The 12887-nt window shown below is 42.5% G+C and overlaps 1 pseudogene; it reads left to right on the top strand.

Moving 5' to 3' along the window:
• Positions 1-1305: 1305 nt before the first annotated feature.
• LOC118385626 (four and a half LIM domains protein 1-like) lies at positions 1306-4612 on the top strand (annotated as a pseudogene).
• Positions 4613-12887: the final 8275 nt, after the last annotated feature.

The following is a 12887-nucleotide window of genomic DNA, read 5'->3' as shown; positions in this document are numbered from 1 at the left end:
TACTCAGGCGAGAAAAAAACCTCACCCAAATGTATAGCCCTGTTAGAAAATATAAATGGAATGTTTGAAAATGTGAAGGTACATTAAAAAATATATATATATATTTTACATATACATGTAAACATATATTTTAAATGTGAATCACATTTTAACGGCTTTGTGTGTACCACCCCATACCTGATCTATGGTGTCGGGGAGCATGGGGATTGACTCTTTTATGTCCTCTCAACCCTCAGTCACAAACTATTCTGCATTTTACATCCCCTGTGTATCAAGAATGGTCCACCACCCAAAGGACATCCAGCCAATTTGACACAACTGTGGAAAGCAATGGAGTCAACATGGGTCAGCATCCCTGTGGAACAGAAATTCGACGCTTTGTAGAGTCCATGCCTGACCAATTGAGACTGTTCTGAGGGCAAATGGGGTGCAACTCAATATTAGGACAGTGTTCCTATTGTTTTGTACACAGTGTATATGTAGAGAGTTGGGTCAATTCGGTTTCTATCTGAACGTTCTGAGAGCGACACTTTCTCCTCCATAGCCGTTGCTAAGGGATCGATGACACTTCCCCATTGTGCTGTTTATTTCTAATAGTTTTCAAAACCTATGAAGATGTCCAGTGAAAGCAAATATGCCATTTATTGAGACCACAACACAGTACCGACTTGGATACACATGATCCCGAATGCTAATCAATAAAAACGTCTGTTTAAATTCGCTGCTCTGTTTTGCGTGTTTCCAGTGGGTCGTTTCATAGTGAACTGTCGGAAGCGCTCTAGTATTGTTACATCACCAAAATGTTTTTAGAATGAAGGCGCTAACATGGCAGCTGTTCTAAAACATGGTCATCTCTGGATATAGTGTATGTGGCTTGGGCTAGAACTTGATTTTGTAAATATGATTTAACCTTTATTTAACTAGGCAAATCAGTTAAGAACAAATTCATATTCATAATGACGGCCTTCCCCGGCAAAACCCGGATGACACTGGGCCAATTGTGCGCTGCCATATGGGACACCCAATCACAGCTGGATGTGATGCAGCCTAGAATTACACTGCCCCTCTGTGGCAATGAGAAGTAATGCAAGTAATGCAAGTGTTCTCTAAACACATACAGTACACCACCACATCCAATAGCTTTCAATTGTATTGTTGTACTCTGCAGGACATAACGTTTCGACCTACACCATTATATTCAGACAATGGTTCCTGAAAAATACCACTTGTTATAAACAGAGCAGCAGCTCAATATATATATATACACCTGTGTGTTTTTCAGGTGTTTGTTGACCTGCTGCTGCTGTCATGACTGACAGTATGAACTGCAAATAGTGCCGGGAAGACCTAAGTGGGAAGAAGTACGTTAAACAGGAGGAGAAGCCTGTCTGTGTCCGATGCCATGACCGGTTCTGTGCCAACACCTGCACTGCATACCGCCACCCTATTGGCATCGACTCCAAGGTGTGTGTTTTCATGACTGACTGTCGAGATGTGTTTATGAGTGCACACTGTCTACCAAGCATCTGAGGAAGAAAACAGTTACTCTCCTTCCTTCCTTCCTTCCTTCCTTCCTTCCTTCCTTCCTTCCTTCCTTCCTTCCTTCCTTCCTTTAGGAGCTGCAACATAAGGGCTCCTATTGGCACGCAGACTGCTTTCGCTGCTACAAGTCGCTAGCCAAGGAGTCTTTCAGTGCTAAGGAGGACGGCATCATATGTGGGAAGTGTAGCTCCCGAGAGGATGCCCCTCGTTGTCACACCTGCTACAAATCCATTCTAGCCGGTAGGGGGCACTATGGGCTAAGACTCACTGTCACTGATATGAGTTAACATGAAATTCAGCAAGTGAAACTTAGATGTAATTAGTAAACACTTTCTTAATAAATTACAGTTAAGTTCCATTAAAGGGGCAATCTACTGTTCAAACAATAACAAAGAGGCACCCTGCCACTGTGTTGGTAAATAGCTGATGGATGGAGCTGGAGAAATGTAACCACTTTCAAATTAGACATAACTTAGGATGGAAGGATTGACCATCCATAAAATTGAAGTTTTGAGGGTATACAGTGTTTGTTTACAATTATAATGTTTACAACCAATTAAGTAAAACAAGCTTATATTTTGGGTTCTGATGGGGAATGACTGAGGCATGAGGCATTTATAAGTTCTATTCTTCAAGAATCAATGGATATACATAATCAATTTAAAAGTCCAAAAATGGACGTACTAATTGCAGATTGCCCCTTTAAACCTTCCTTGAGACTAATGTGAATATTTTTCTTCACTAAAGGCTCCGAGAATGTGGAGTATAAAGGCGACGTGTGGCACGAGGACTGCTTCACCTGTTTCCACTGTAAAAAAAAAAACATCCACTCTCAAAGCTTCCTGACCAAAGGCACCGACATCTCCTGTAACCTCTGCCACGAGAAGAAGTTTGCCAGGATCTGTGTCAGCTGTAATCAGGTTACGTAAAGATTAGACTTTTTTCAACAGGATCAAAATCCTTTGATATAATTGATGGATGTCCATTTTAAATAAGCTAATTGGACCAAAGTGGTTGGTTAGAAATCAGTTGTTCTGCCCTATAAATAACATCCTGTTTACGGTATGCAAGTGATGCGTTGTTTCTCAGCAAGTAGCCTTGTAGTTTTGAACTTTTTTAGACTTTTTGAATATTATTCAATGGGCAAAAAACGTAGCGCAATGGTCTTCAGCGCAGAAACTTCATAAAAGTAATCTGGCAGAAGTACATTAATCTACAAACACAAATATAATTTTATGTACACTACCATTCAAAAGTTTGGGGTCCTTTGTTTACTGACAGATTATTTCTACTTTTAACTCACTGTATCACAATTCCAGTGGGTCAGATGTTTACATACACTAACTTGACTGTGCCTTTAAACAGCTTGGAAAATCCCAGAAAATGATGTCATGGCTTTAGAAGCTTCTGATAGGCTAATTGACATCATTGAGTCAATTGGAGGTGTACCTGTGGATGTATTTCAAGGCCTACCTTCAAACGCAGTGCCTCTTTGCTTGAGATCATAGAAAATCAAAAGAAATCAGCCAAGGTCTCAGAAAAAAAATTGTAGACCTCCACAAGTCTGGTTCATCCTTGGGAGCAACTTCCAAACGCCTGAAGGTACCACGTTCATCTGTACAAACAATAGTAGGCAAGTATAAACATCATGGGATCATGCAGCCGTCATAACGCTCAGGAAGGAGATGTGTTTTGTCTCCAAGAGATGAACATACTTTGGTGCGAAAAGTGAAAATCAATCAAAGAACAAAGAGAAAAGGACCTTGTGAAGATGCTGGAGGAAACAGCCTTTTTGTGGATGTGGAACATTTCTGGGATGTTTTATTTCAGTGCATGAAACATGGGACCAACACTTTACACGTTGCGTTTATATTTTTGTTTAGTGTAAATAAAAGTTAAAATCCAGGCATATCAAATGGTTGTGCAAAACACAATGAGGATTCCCCTCTAAATTTGACTTGCCTCTCTCCTGCCCCCTATCTAGGCCCTCACCACAGGGGGAGTGAACTACCAAGAGCAGCCATGGCACTCGGAGTGCTTTCTCTGCAGCTCCTGTCAAAGGCCACTGGCCGGGACCTGCTTTACCTCCCATGAGGAGAAGGCTTTCTGTGTGAACTGCTACAAGACTACTGTAGCCAAGAAAGGCAACGGCTGCCAGAACCCCATTACAGGTCAAAACAAACACACACAAATTCCACTATTGAACGATTGTACACATTTGTAATTGTTTGTTGTTTATTCTCTGTCCTTCAGGTTTCGGCAAAGCCACCAATGTGGTGAATTACGAGGGCAGCTCCTGGCATGAGTACTGCTTCAACTGCAAGAAGTGTTCCCTGAGCGTGGCTAGCAAGTGCATTGTGGCCAACTCAAGGGACTTCTTCTGCTCAGAATGTGCCAAGAAGCTCTGAGGTGAACTTGGAACAGAAACAGTGTGTCACGCCCTGACCTTAGTTATCTTTGTTTTCTTTATCATTTTGGTGAGGTCAGGGTGTGACGAGGGTGGTTTGTGTAGTTTTTGTATTGTCTAGGGGTTGTTGTATATCTAGGTGTTTATATGTCTATGGTTTCCTAGATTGGTTCCCAATCAGAGGCAGCTGTTTATCGTTGACTCTGATTGGGGACCATATTTAGGTAGCCATATTCCTTGGGTATTTCGTGGGTTATTGTCTATGTGTAGTTGCCTGTCAGCACTCGTGGCTTATAGCAGGGACTATGGGGGGGGGGGGCGGTGTCCAGAACCAGAGCAGCCACGAGGTTAGATGCCCACCCAGACCCTCCCATAAAGGTTTAGGTTTGCGGCCGGGAGTCCGCACCTTTGGTGGGGAGGTACTGTCACGTCCTGACCTTAGTTATCTTTGTTTTCTTTATTATTTTGGTTAGGTCAGGGTGTGACGAGGGTGGTTTGTGTAATTTTTTTGATGTCTAGGGGTTTTTGTATGTCTAGGGGTTTATATGTCTATGGTTGCCTAGATTGGTTCCCAATCAGAGGCAGCTGTTTATCGGTGTCTTGTTTTGTTAGTTTGTTTAGTGTTCTTCGTGTAAATAAAGATTGTATTCTTATCACGCTGCACCTTGGTCTCCTAGTTATGACGAACGTGACACAATGGGCCTACTATTCCAGTGTGTCAGGTTGTAACGCTGAAAGCAATTTTTTTACATTTAATTTTACAGCGATAGTGTAGGATACAAATATCTGGGTTAGAATCGGTTGATTCAGTGGGGTATTCAAGTATCTTTGTTAAGATTGGGGTCATATTCAATAGGAGACATTTCAACCCTGGGGTACATCACAACTGTAACTGTTCATTCAAAGGTCTTAAAGGGGAAGACGATGTCCCATAGCGATTACTTATAATAGCTATCGTGACAGGTATGGCATTTGTGTGGGTTTGTTATCAGGAATAAAATAATATATTATTTCCACAAAACATTGCGGAGGACTCTGCTTTTCTTTTGTCATCATGATAGTTGTAATTAAATTGCATTGTCATATATTGGGCTCAGTATATACTATTTTATTTTAATAAAAAACATGAGATTCAGATGCTTATCAGCACCATGGACAGCTGCCTAATCAACCCAGTAACAGACATTTCACTTTACAGTGTGTATGACATCAAAACTAAGAGATTGAAAATGTAACAAACATACATTCATTTCAAGGTTGGAAAGAGCAATAATCTGGGAAGAGATCTTACATACAGCCTACAGGCGGATTCACTGACACACCATGGAAAACAGAGGTAAGACGTGAGGGGGTGGAGCCACAGTCATATATGGGGTTTCAAGGTGTGTGTAGACGAATTCAGGTCTCACTGACACCAGAACACTACAGGTCTCACTGACACCAGAACACTACAGGTCTCACTGACACCAGAACACTACAGGTCTCACTGACACCAGAACACTACAGGTCTCACTGACACCAGAACACTACAGGTCTGACACCAGAACACTGACACCAGAACACTACAGGTCTCACTGACACCAGAACACTACAGGTCTCACTGACACCAGAACACTACACTGACACCAGAACACTACAGGTCTCACTGACACCAGAATACTACAGGTCTCACTGACACCAGAACACTACAGGTCTCACTGACACCAGAACACTACAGGTCTCACTGACACCAGAACACTACAGGTCTCACTGACACCAGAACACTACAGGTCTCACTGACACCAGAACACTACAGGTCTCACTGACACCAGAACACTACAGGTCTCACTGACACCAGAACACTACAGGTCTCACTGACACCAGAACACTACAGGTCTCACTGACACCAGAATACTACAGGTCTCACTGACACCAGAACACTACAGGTCTCACTGACACCAGAACACTACAGGTCTCACTGACACCAGAACACTACAGGTCTCACTGACACCAGGTCTCAACACCAGAATACAGGGTCTCACTGACACCAGAACACTCACTGACACCAGAACACTACAGGTCTCACTGACACCAGAACACTACAGGTCTCACTGACACTAGAACACTACAGGTCTCACTGACACCAGAACACTACAGGTCTCACTGACACTAGAACACTACAGGTCTCACTGACACCAGAACACTACAGGTCTCACTGACACCAGAACACTACAGGTCTCACTGACACCAGAACACTACAGGTCTCACTGACACCAGAACACTACAGGTCTCACTGACACCAGAACACTACAGGTCTCACTGACACCAGAACACTACAGGTCTCACTGACACCAGAACACTACAGGTCTCACCCATGCATTTAGGAATAGATACAATGGTTAATAGCACCATCCATTAAGTGACTATATACAAGGATCATCTGCCTGTTGCAGGCACCTAATTATTTGGTAAGTCAATTGACCATTTATACATTATACTTTAACTTCACTTTAATGATGTTGACCAAGTTTTTCAGTATTTGTACATTTATTTGTGATTAAACAAAAATGTTAGTTGAATCCAAGACAGCGGCTTACACTATTTTTTTGGGGGGTGTATGCTTCATATGATATAAAATATATGTCGAACTCAGTTCTCTGTTTAGTATATTCATTTCCAACTCAATGTCATTGTAATCATAATGTCATCTCTCATTCATGTCATAAATTGTAATATTTTATGGTTGTCTAATTCTGCTGTAGATTATTCTAGATGTTCATCACTGTAAATATGGCCAGTCTCATGTTGAGTTACACACTGGACAATGAAGGGTCATTTCATATGATTTCAATCCCTTTCTGACTTCCTCCCTTTTGATTTGAACAAATCCTTCCATATATGTTGTCCCATGTCTCATAGCCATTTTGCATTTCCCACCCTACAATGAGACAGCCATGTCTTTATCACTGAAAAATATAAATGGAGTTTGATATCATTTGAATTGTGGTCAAACTATTTGAACATTTCTTGAAAAAAATGTAAAATAAATTAAGTTTGACAAGTGTTTGTAAGCTTTTTAAAATGATTGATATTTTCCAGTGATGAAGACATGGTTGTCCCATGGTAGGGTGGGTTATGCAAAATGGGTCAACATTGAGCATCTCTGAATGTTTTGTCACTTTCTGACCACTTCTACCATGGGCGAACATGTATGGAAGGTTTATTTCCAATGAAAAGTGGTGCAGTCAGAAAGGGATTGAAATCATATGGAACAACCTTAAAGGCTTTGGCAGTAGGAACAATGATAACCAAAAGTCAATATGCGAACACATAACAAAGTGCAATAGAGTTGCTATATTCTCTCAGATATTGTATTGTGCTGGTTAATAGTAGCTTAGAAAACTGTCCTTTGGAAAGTGTTTGTCCAAATGTAAAGCGTGTACAATGATAGGCTTTACACAGAAGAACATTTTGCCCTACAAAACAAGATCTTCAAATATGACTTTTGAAAGATGTATATAAAACACCAGAGTAGAAGCTTGAGTGCAGGTCTTACTGTTACTGATGTTTATTTCAGAGCTGTGATGAACGTTTGTAAGAAACTCCTCCATCTCCTTCTCAGTGTGTCTCTACTAAGCTGTGCCTCTCCACAGGACCCAGGTAAACAGCTGGTCACAACACTGCACTGCACTCACACTCAATTACACACACAACTGATCAATAACAAGCCATATGCTGCCAATTTTCGGGGAGAAATACTGTATCTGGAAGAGAGTGAAGATATGAATGGAGATATGGAAGATAAGTACGAACAACAACGATTGACTAAATAAAAAGTGCCTGCTGACAGTGGTCCATGTGCCCTATGTACACCAGAGTGTTCCAGCGTGAGCTTGTGGGGGAAGATGGCTGACTTTACAGGGGATTGCAGCTACTGGCAGCTGAGTCCCGACCTCTCCATCCCTGCCCTGGAGGAGCTCAGTGTGTGTGTCCACCTCCAGCAGCACATCAGCACGCCGGCCTGGACAGCCTTCATGTACCGCCACCCTGACGGGCTGCAGGCTGAGCTGGGCCTGGCGGGTCAGAAGGGCCTGGTCCACACCTGGCTGTTTGGGATGAGGTGGTCAGCCCCCCTCCACCTCCCCCTGGGCCACTGGACCTACATCTGTATAACCTGGTCTGGGGCGTCTCACCAGCCAGCCCTCTACGTCAATGGGACCAGTGTGGATGTTACAGCCCATGCTAAGGAAAACCCCCTGTCCCCCTCCTGCTGCAGGCTGGCCGCGCACGGGACGCTCACGCTGGGCGTCTCACACTACGTAGTTCAAGGGGAGATGCATGTGAAGAACGGTACCAACTTCAATGGGAGTCTGTCTCTGTTCCGCATGTGGGGACATGCACGCACCCCTAAACAGGTGTCTGACCTGAGCTGCACAGAGGGGGATGAGGTGCGCTGGGATTCTATCGACTGGCTTACCCTGAGGTGTCCTCCAGTCCCAGACTCCCGTCTACAGTGTGGTGAGACAGGAGACCATTTATATTTGATATAGATTTTGATTGTCTGTACATTTATTTTTAATTCTCTATGGAAAAACTGATTGGTGTCAGCTATGAGCAGCCATTTTGTATTTCTCCGGTGTCCTCTGCTGTTCCTGTTATGTATCTGGACCCAAGTTCAAATATTGATCTCGTATCCAATGGTGCAAACACAGGGTGCATCATTAAACATGTGTTAAACATCAAACTCAAAGCTCTCTGCAGTGACTTTCAGGTCGTTAGAGATGGTCCTTCTACAGTGCATTCGGTAGATATGTAGATGACAAGTAGTCACAAATCAGAAGGTAAATGGTCTAAACACCAAAGCTATGTTTTGTATCTTATAAATTGCTTCTGATCAATTACATAATTTTCATAATTTCTGTCAGCCTGGTCTCTGTATGAAGTTAAAGTCAAGATTGCCATCATCTGCTACGATGGAAACAGTACAGATAAATACAAAGCCAGAGACCTTGCACATCAATGGGTAAGCTACTGGGTCACATTTCACTTCCTGTTGCACAGTGTTTAGAATAATTCCAGTATTACTCTCCACATGTAATGTGCTCTATTTTGATGGATCCATTACCTTTATCTACTTGCAGCTCAGACAAATATTACCATCCAACAAATATTATTTGTACAGAGTCTCTGTGTCTGTGTCAACCGGGTAAGAAAAGACCCAATTACACATTTATTACAGGTATATCATGGATTGATTTATGCAATACAAGTATATAATCTCTTCTTCTCATGTGTAATCTCTACTGCAGGCCATATCACACCGTTGACAGTGTTGGTGAGACATACGAGGAAGAGGTCCAGGTAAGTGTTGAACTCGATGGAATGATGATACGACAATATACAGTAACAACAATTACAAAGTTAAACATTTATTCTGATGATGATCAGTGCACCTTTTTGAGCACAGATGATAGCATGTATTACGATTTAAATTCCCCAGGACGAACGGGCTGAATTCAGTGTTAACAAGTAAGAAATACTTTATTCTGCTGTTATTCATAAGTTTCACTTTTTGAAAATGGTCTCTATGACACTACTACAATTGGCAAAACATTTACAAAGAAATATACTCACTGCCTCACATTTCCGGGAGCTGATTGAAGCTATAGGTTCGGGACTAAAAGGACTTGTGCTTGTTGTTGTTTAATCATTGTCGTATCACCACACAGCTTTGACTGCCTGGTCCACCTCAACGTGATCCCCAGCTCTGATGTCAGTACAGTGCAGAAACAGGTGTCTTTTTTGCTGAACACCCATCTGAACTCTGGATATCTCACACTAATGGCTGACCCCCACAGCATCCAAGTAAACGCTGTAGGTAAGACACAAAGCATTTCAAAATAAATCCCACCTCTGAAGAGAAAATAACGACTAAGGAGTAATTTGCTAAGTGATTAGGGCCCTGAGTTTTTCCTGGTCAGGAGGACAAACTCTTGGTCTTATAGATGTGTGATGTAAATGTTCTATGGTTCCACTGTGATGAGGAGAACCAATACAGGTCTATGAGGAGAGTGATTGTCTTTTTCCACAGAGGACTTCCCCCAAGCCACACTCATTCCTCCCGTTGACATAGTCACTGAAGCCTCTTCTGACAAAACCACAGACCTTAGTGTTACGACTGGTGGCAAACTCTCAGGTTAGTGTGTTCCTCATCTGTTTCAGGAAAGGATCCAGTCCATCCCTTCTTCCATCCACAACCAAACTAATTACTGCATGTGGTAGGATTTTTGACTTGAAATATAGTTGTTTTAAAATGTCCCCCGTCCACCAGATGTATATACCTTTTCCGTACTTGATGCACATGTGCTTCGCTTTTCAACTAGCTAAAAGCTAGCTCGTTGGAGTCTGTGTGTCTGTACTTCCATTTGTACCACAACACGATAAAGCAAAACAAGAGTTGAAAATATTGAACTCGTGTGGTACACAGAACACACTGCAGCCTAGTGCTGCACCCCCAATGTAGAGCTGCTCCATTGACAATGAATGACTACCACCGGAATGCAACGAGTTGATGCATCTGGTGGACATGAGGCGTAAACTGTGTTTCATTACAGACATATATTTTGAGGTTGATGCGAACGTGACCCTTATTGGGTCCTGTGACGATCCGGGACAGACCATCAGGAACTGGGTATGTGTGCTGATAGGACAGCATTTCTTCATTCAAATGCTTGTTTTCCTGATTAATCCAGGTTACTAATTATTCTGCCTGTTCTCTGACACTTTCAGCTGCATGGCACTCTACCTGCTGAGATGTCTGTTCTGACCTTCCAGCTTTTGAGAAAGGCATACAGGTACGTATCAGTAAAACGCTCACTATATCCCGTAAATGGAATCATGGGAGATTTTGTCTAGCTCTTAATACAAACGTCTTAACCTCTACAGGATTGGTCGTCGTGTGTGTGTGTGTGTGTGTGTGTGTGTGTGTGTGTGTGTGTGTGTGTGTGTGTGTGTGTGTGTGTGTGTGTGTGTGTGTGTGTGTGTGTGTGTGTGTGTGTGTGTGTGTGTGTGTGTGTGTGTGTGTGTGTGTGTGTGTGTGTGTGTGTGTGTGTGTGTGTGTGTGTGTGTGTGTGTGTGTGTGTGTGTGTGTGTGTGTGTGTGTGTGTGTGTGTGTGTGTGTGTGTGTGTGTGTGTGTGTGTGTGTGTGTGTGTGTGTGTGTGTGTGTGTGTGTGTGTGTGTGTGTGTGTGTGTGTGTGTGTGTGTGTGTGTGTGTGTGTGTGTGTGTGTGTGTGTGTGTGTGTGTGTGTGTGTGTGTGTGTGTGTGTGTGTGTGTGTGTGTGTGTGTGTGTGTGTGTGTGTGTGTGTGTGTGTGTGTGTGTGTGTGTGTGTGTGTGTGTGTGTGTGTGTGTGTGTGTGTGTGTGTGTGTGTGTGTGTGTGTGTGTGTGTGTGTGTGTGTGTGTGTGTGTGTGTGTGTGTGTGTGTGTGTGTGTGTGTGTGTGTGTGTGTGTGTGTGTGTGTGTGTGTGTGTGTGTGTGTGTGTGTGTGTGTGTGTGTGTGTGTGTGTGTGTGTGTGTGTGTGTGTGTGTGTGTGTGTGTGTGTGTGTGTGTGTGTGTGTGTGTGTGTGTGTGTGTGTGTGTGTGTGTGTGTGTGTGTGTGTGTGTGTGTGTGTGTGTGTGTGTGTGTGTGTGTGTGTGTGTGTGTGTGTGTGTGTGTGTGTGTGTGTGTGTCGGACAGTTGAGCTAATGTAGCTTAATGTGATTAGCATGAGGATGCAAGTAACTAGAACATTTCCCAGGACACAGACGTATCTGATATGGGCACAAAGCTTACATTATTGTTAATCAAACTGCACTGACCAATTTACAGTAGCTATTACAGTGAAATAATACTATGCTATTGTTTGAGTAGAGTGCACAGTTATGAACTTGAAAATGTATCAATAAACCAATTAGGCACATTTGGGCAGACTTGATACAACAGTTTTAACAGAAATGCAATGGTTCATTGGATCAGTCTAAAACTTTGCACATACACTGCTTGCATTTCAAAGATGATGGAACAAAAAACATTCTATTTTACCAGATCTAATGTGTTATATTCTCCTACATTAAGTTCATGTTTTCACAAACTTCAAAGTGTTTCCTTTCAAATGGTATCAAGAATATGCATATCCTTGTTTCAGGTCTTGAGCTACAGGCAGTTAGATTTGGGCATGTCATTTTGGGCGAAAATTGGGGGAAAAAAGGGTCCTATGCTTAAGAGGTTTTTAACGAATAAACAGATACAGTGAATAGAAAGTTGCAGCTAAATCAGTAGGTGTTCTGTGTTTCAGTGTGCACCATCCATCTCCACGATCAAACACGACTCATTCTGATAGGGTATGTATCAGCCAAGGACATACAAATGACTCTCCTGGTAGTTGAGGCAGCAAGAAATGTAATTGGAAGAGGTTAACATCTCCACATTGTAAAATGAAAACGACTTTAACCTGCGGGTATATTCAGGGTCTGTTAGCACTTAACACTGTCATTCTTTCTTGCAGCCTTCCTTGCTCAAAACGTCAAGGTATGATCACAGAAAATAATCACGGAAACATAGAAATAATAGTACAAGAGAGTCAGACACAATGAGGACAACTAAACACTGCATGTAATTTATAACAAAATTGAGTGAACAATATGTAACTATTTGGTTGGAGGATTTCAGAAGTTTCCCTATCCATCCACAGACACGGCTGCCTGTTCCGAGTGCAGGTGACAACGTCATCAAGTCAAGAGGCGACAACGACAAGGATCCGCACCCTCCTGGAGAAGATATACACCAATGGCCTTATAACCATAGAAACCAAGTCCAAGGACATCGAGATCCGTCATATACGTAAGTAAGCTTTGCTTGAATGAAACAAGACCCTGAAACTGAAACTGAAAGGACTCTGTTACTGTCTCGGAAAAAAAGA

Source organism: Oncorhynchus keta, chromosome 6 (assembly GCF_023373465.1).
Source record: "Oncorhynchus keta strain PuntledgeMale-10-30-2019 chromosome 6, Oket_V2, whole genome shotgun sequence".
Lineage (NCBI taxonomy): Eukaryota > Metazoa > Chordata > Actinopteri > Salmoniformes > Salmonidae > Oncorhynchus > Oncorhynchus keta.
Note: the sequence above shows the minus strand (reverse complement) of the source record. Positions and strands in the feature narration are given on the sequence as shown.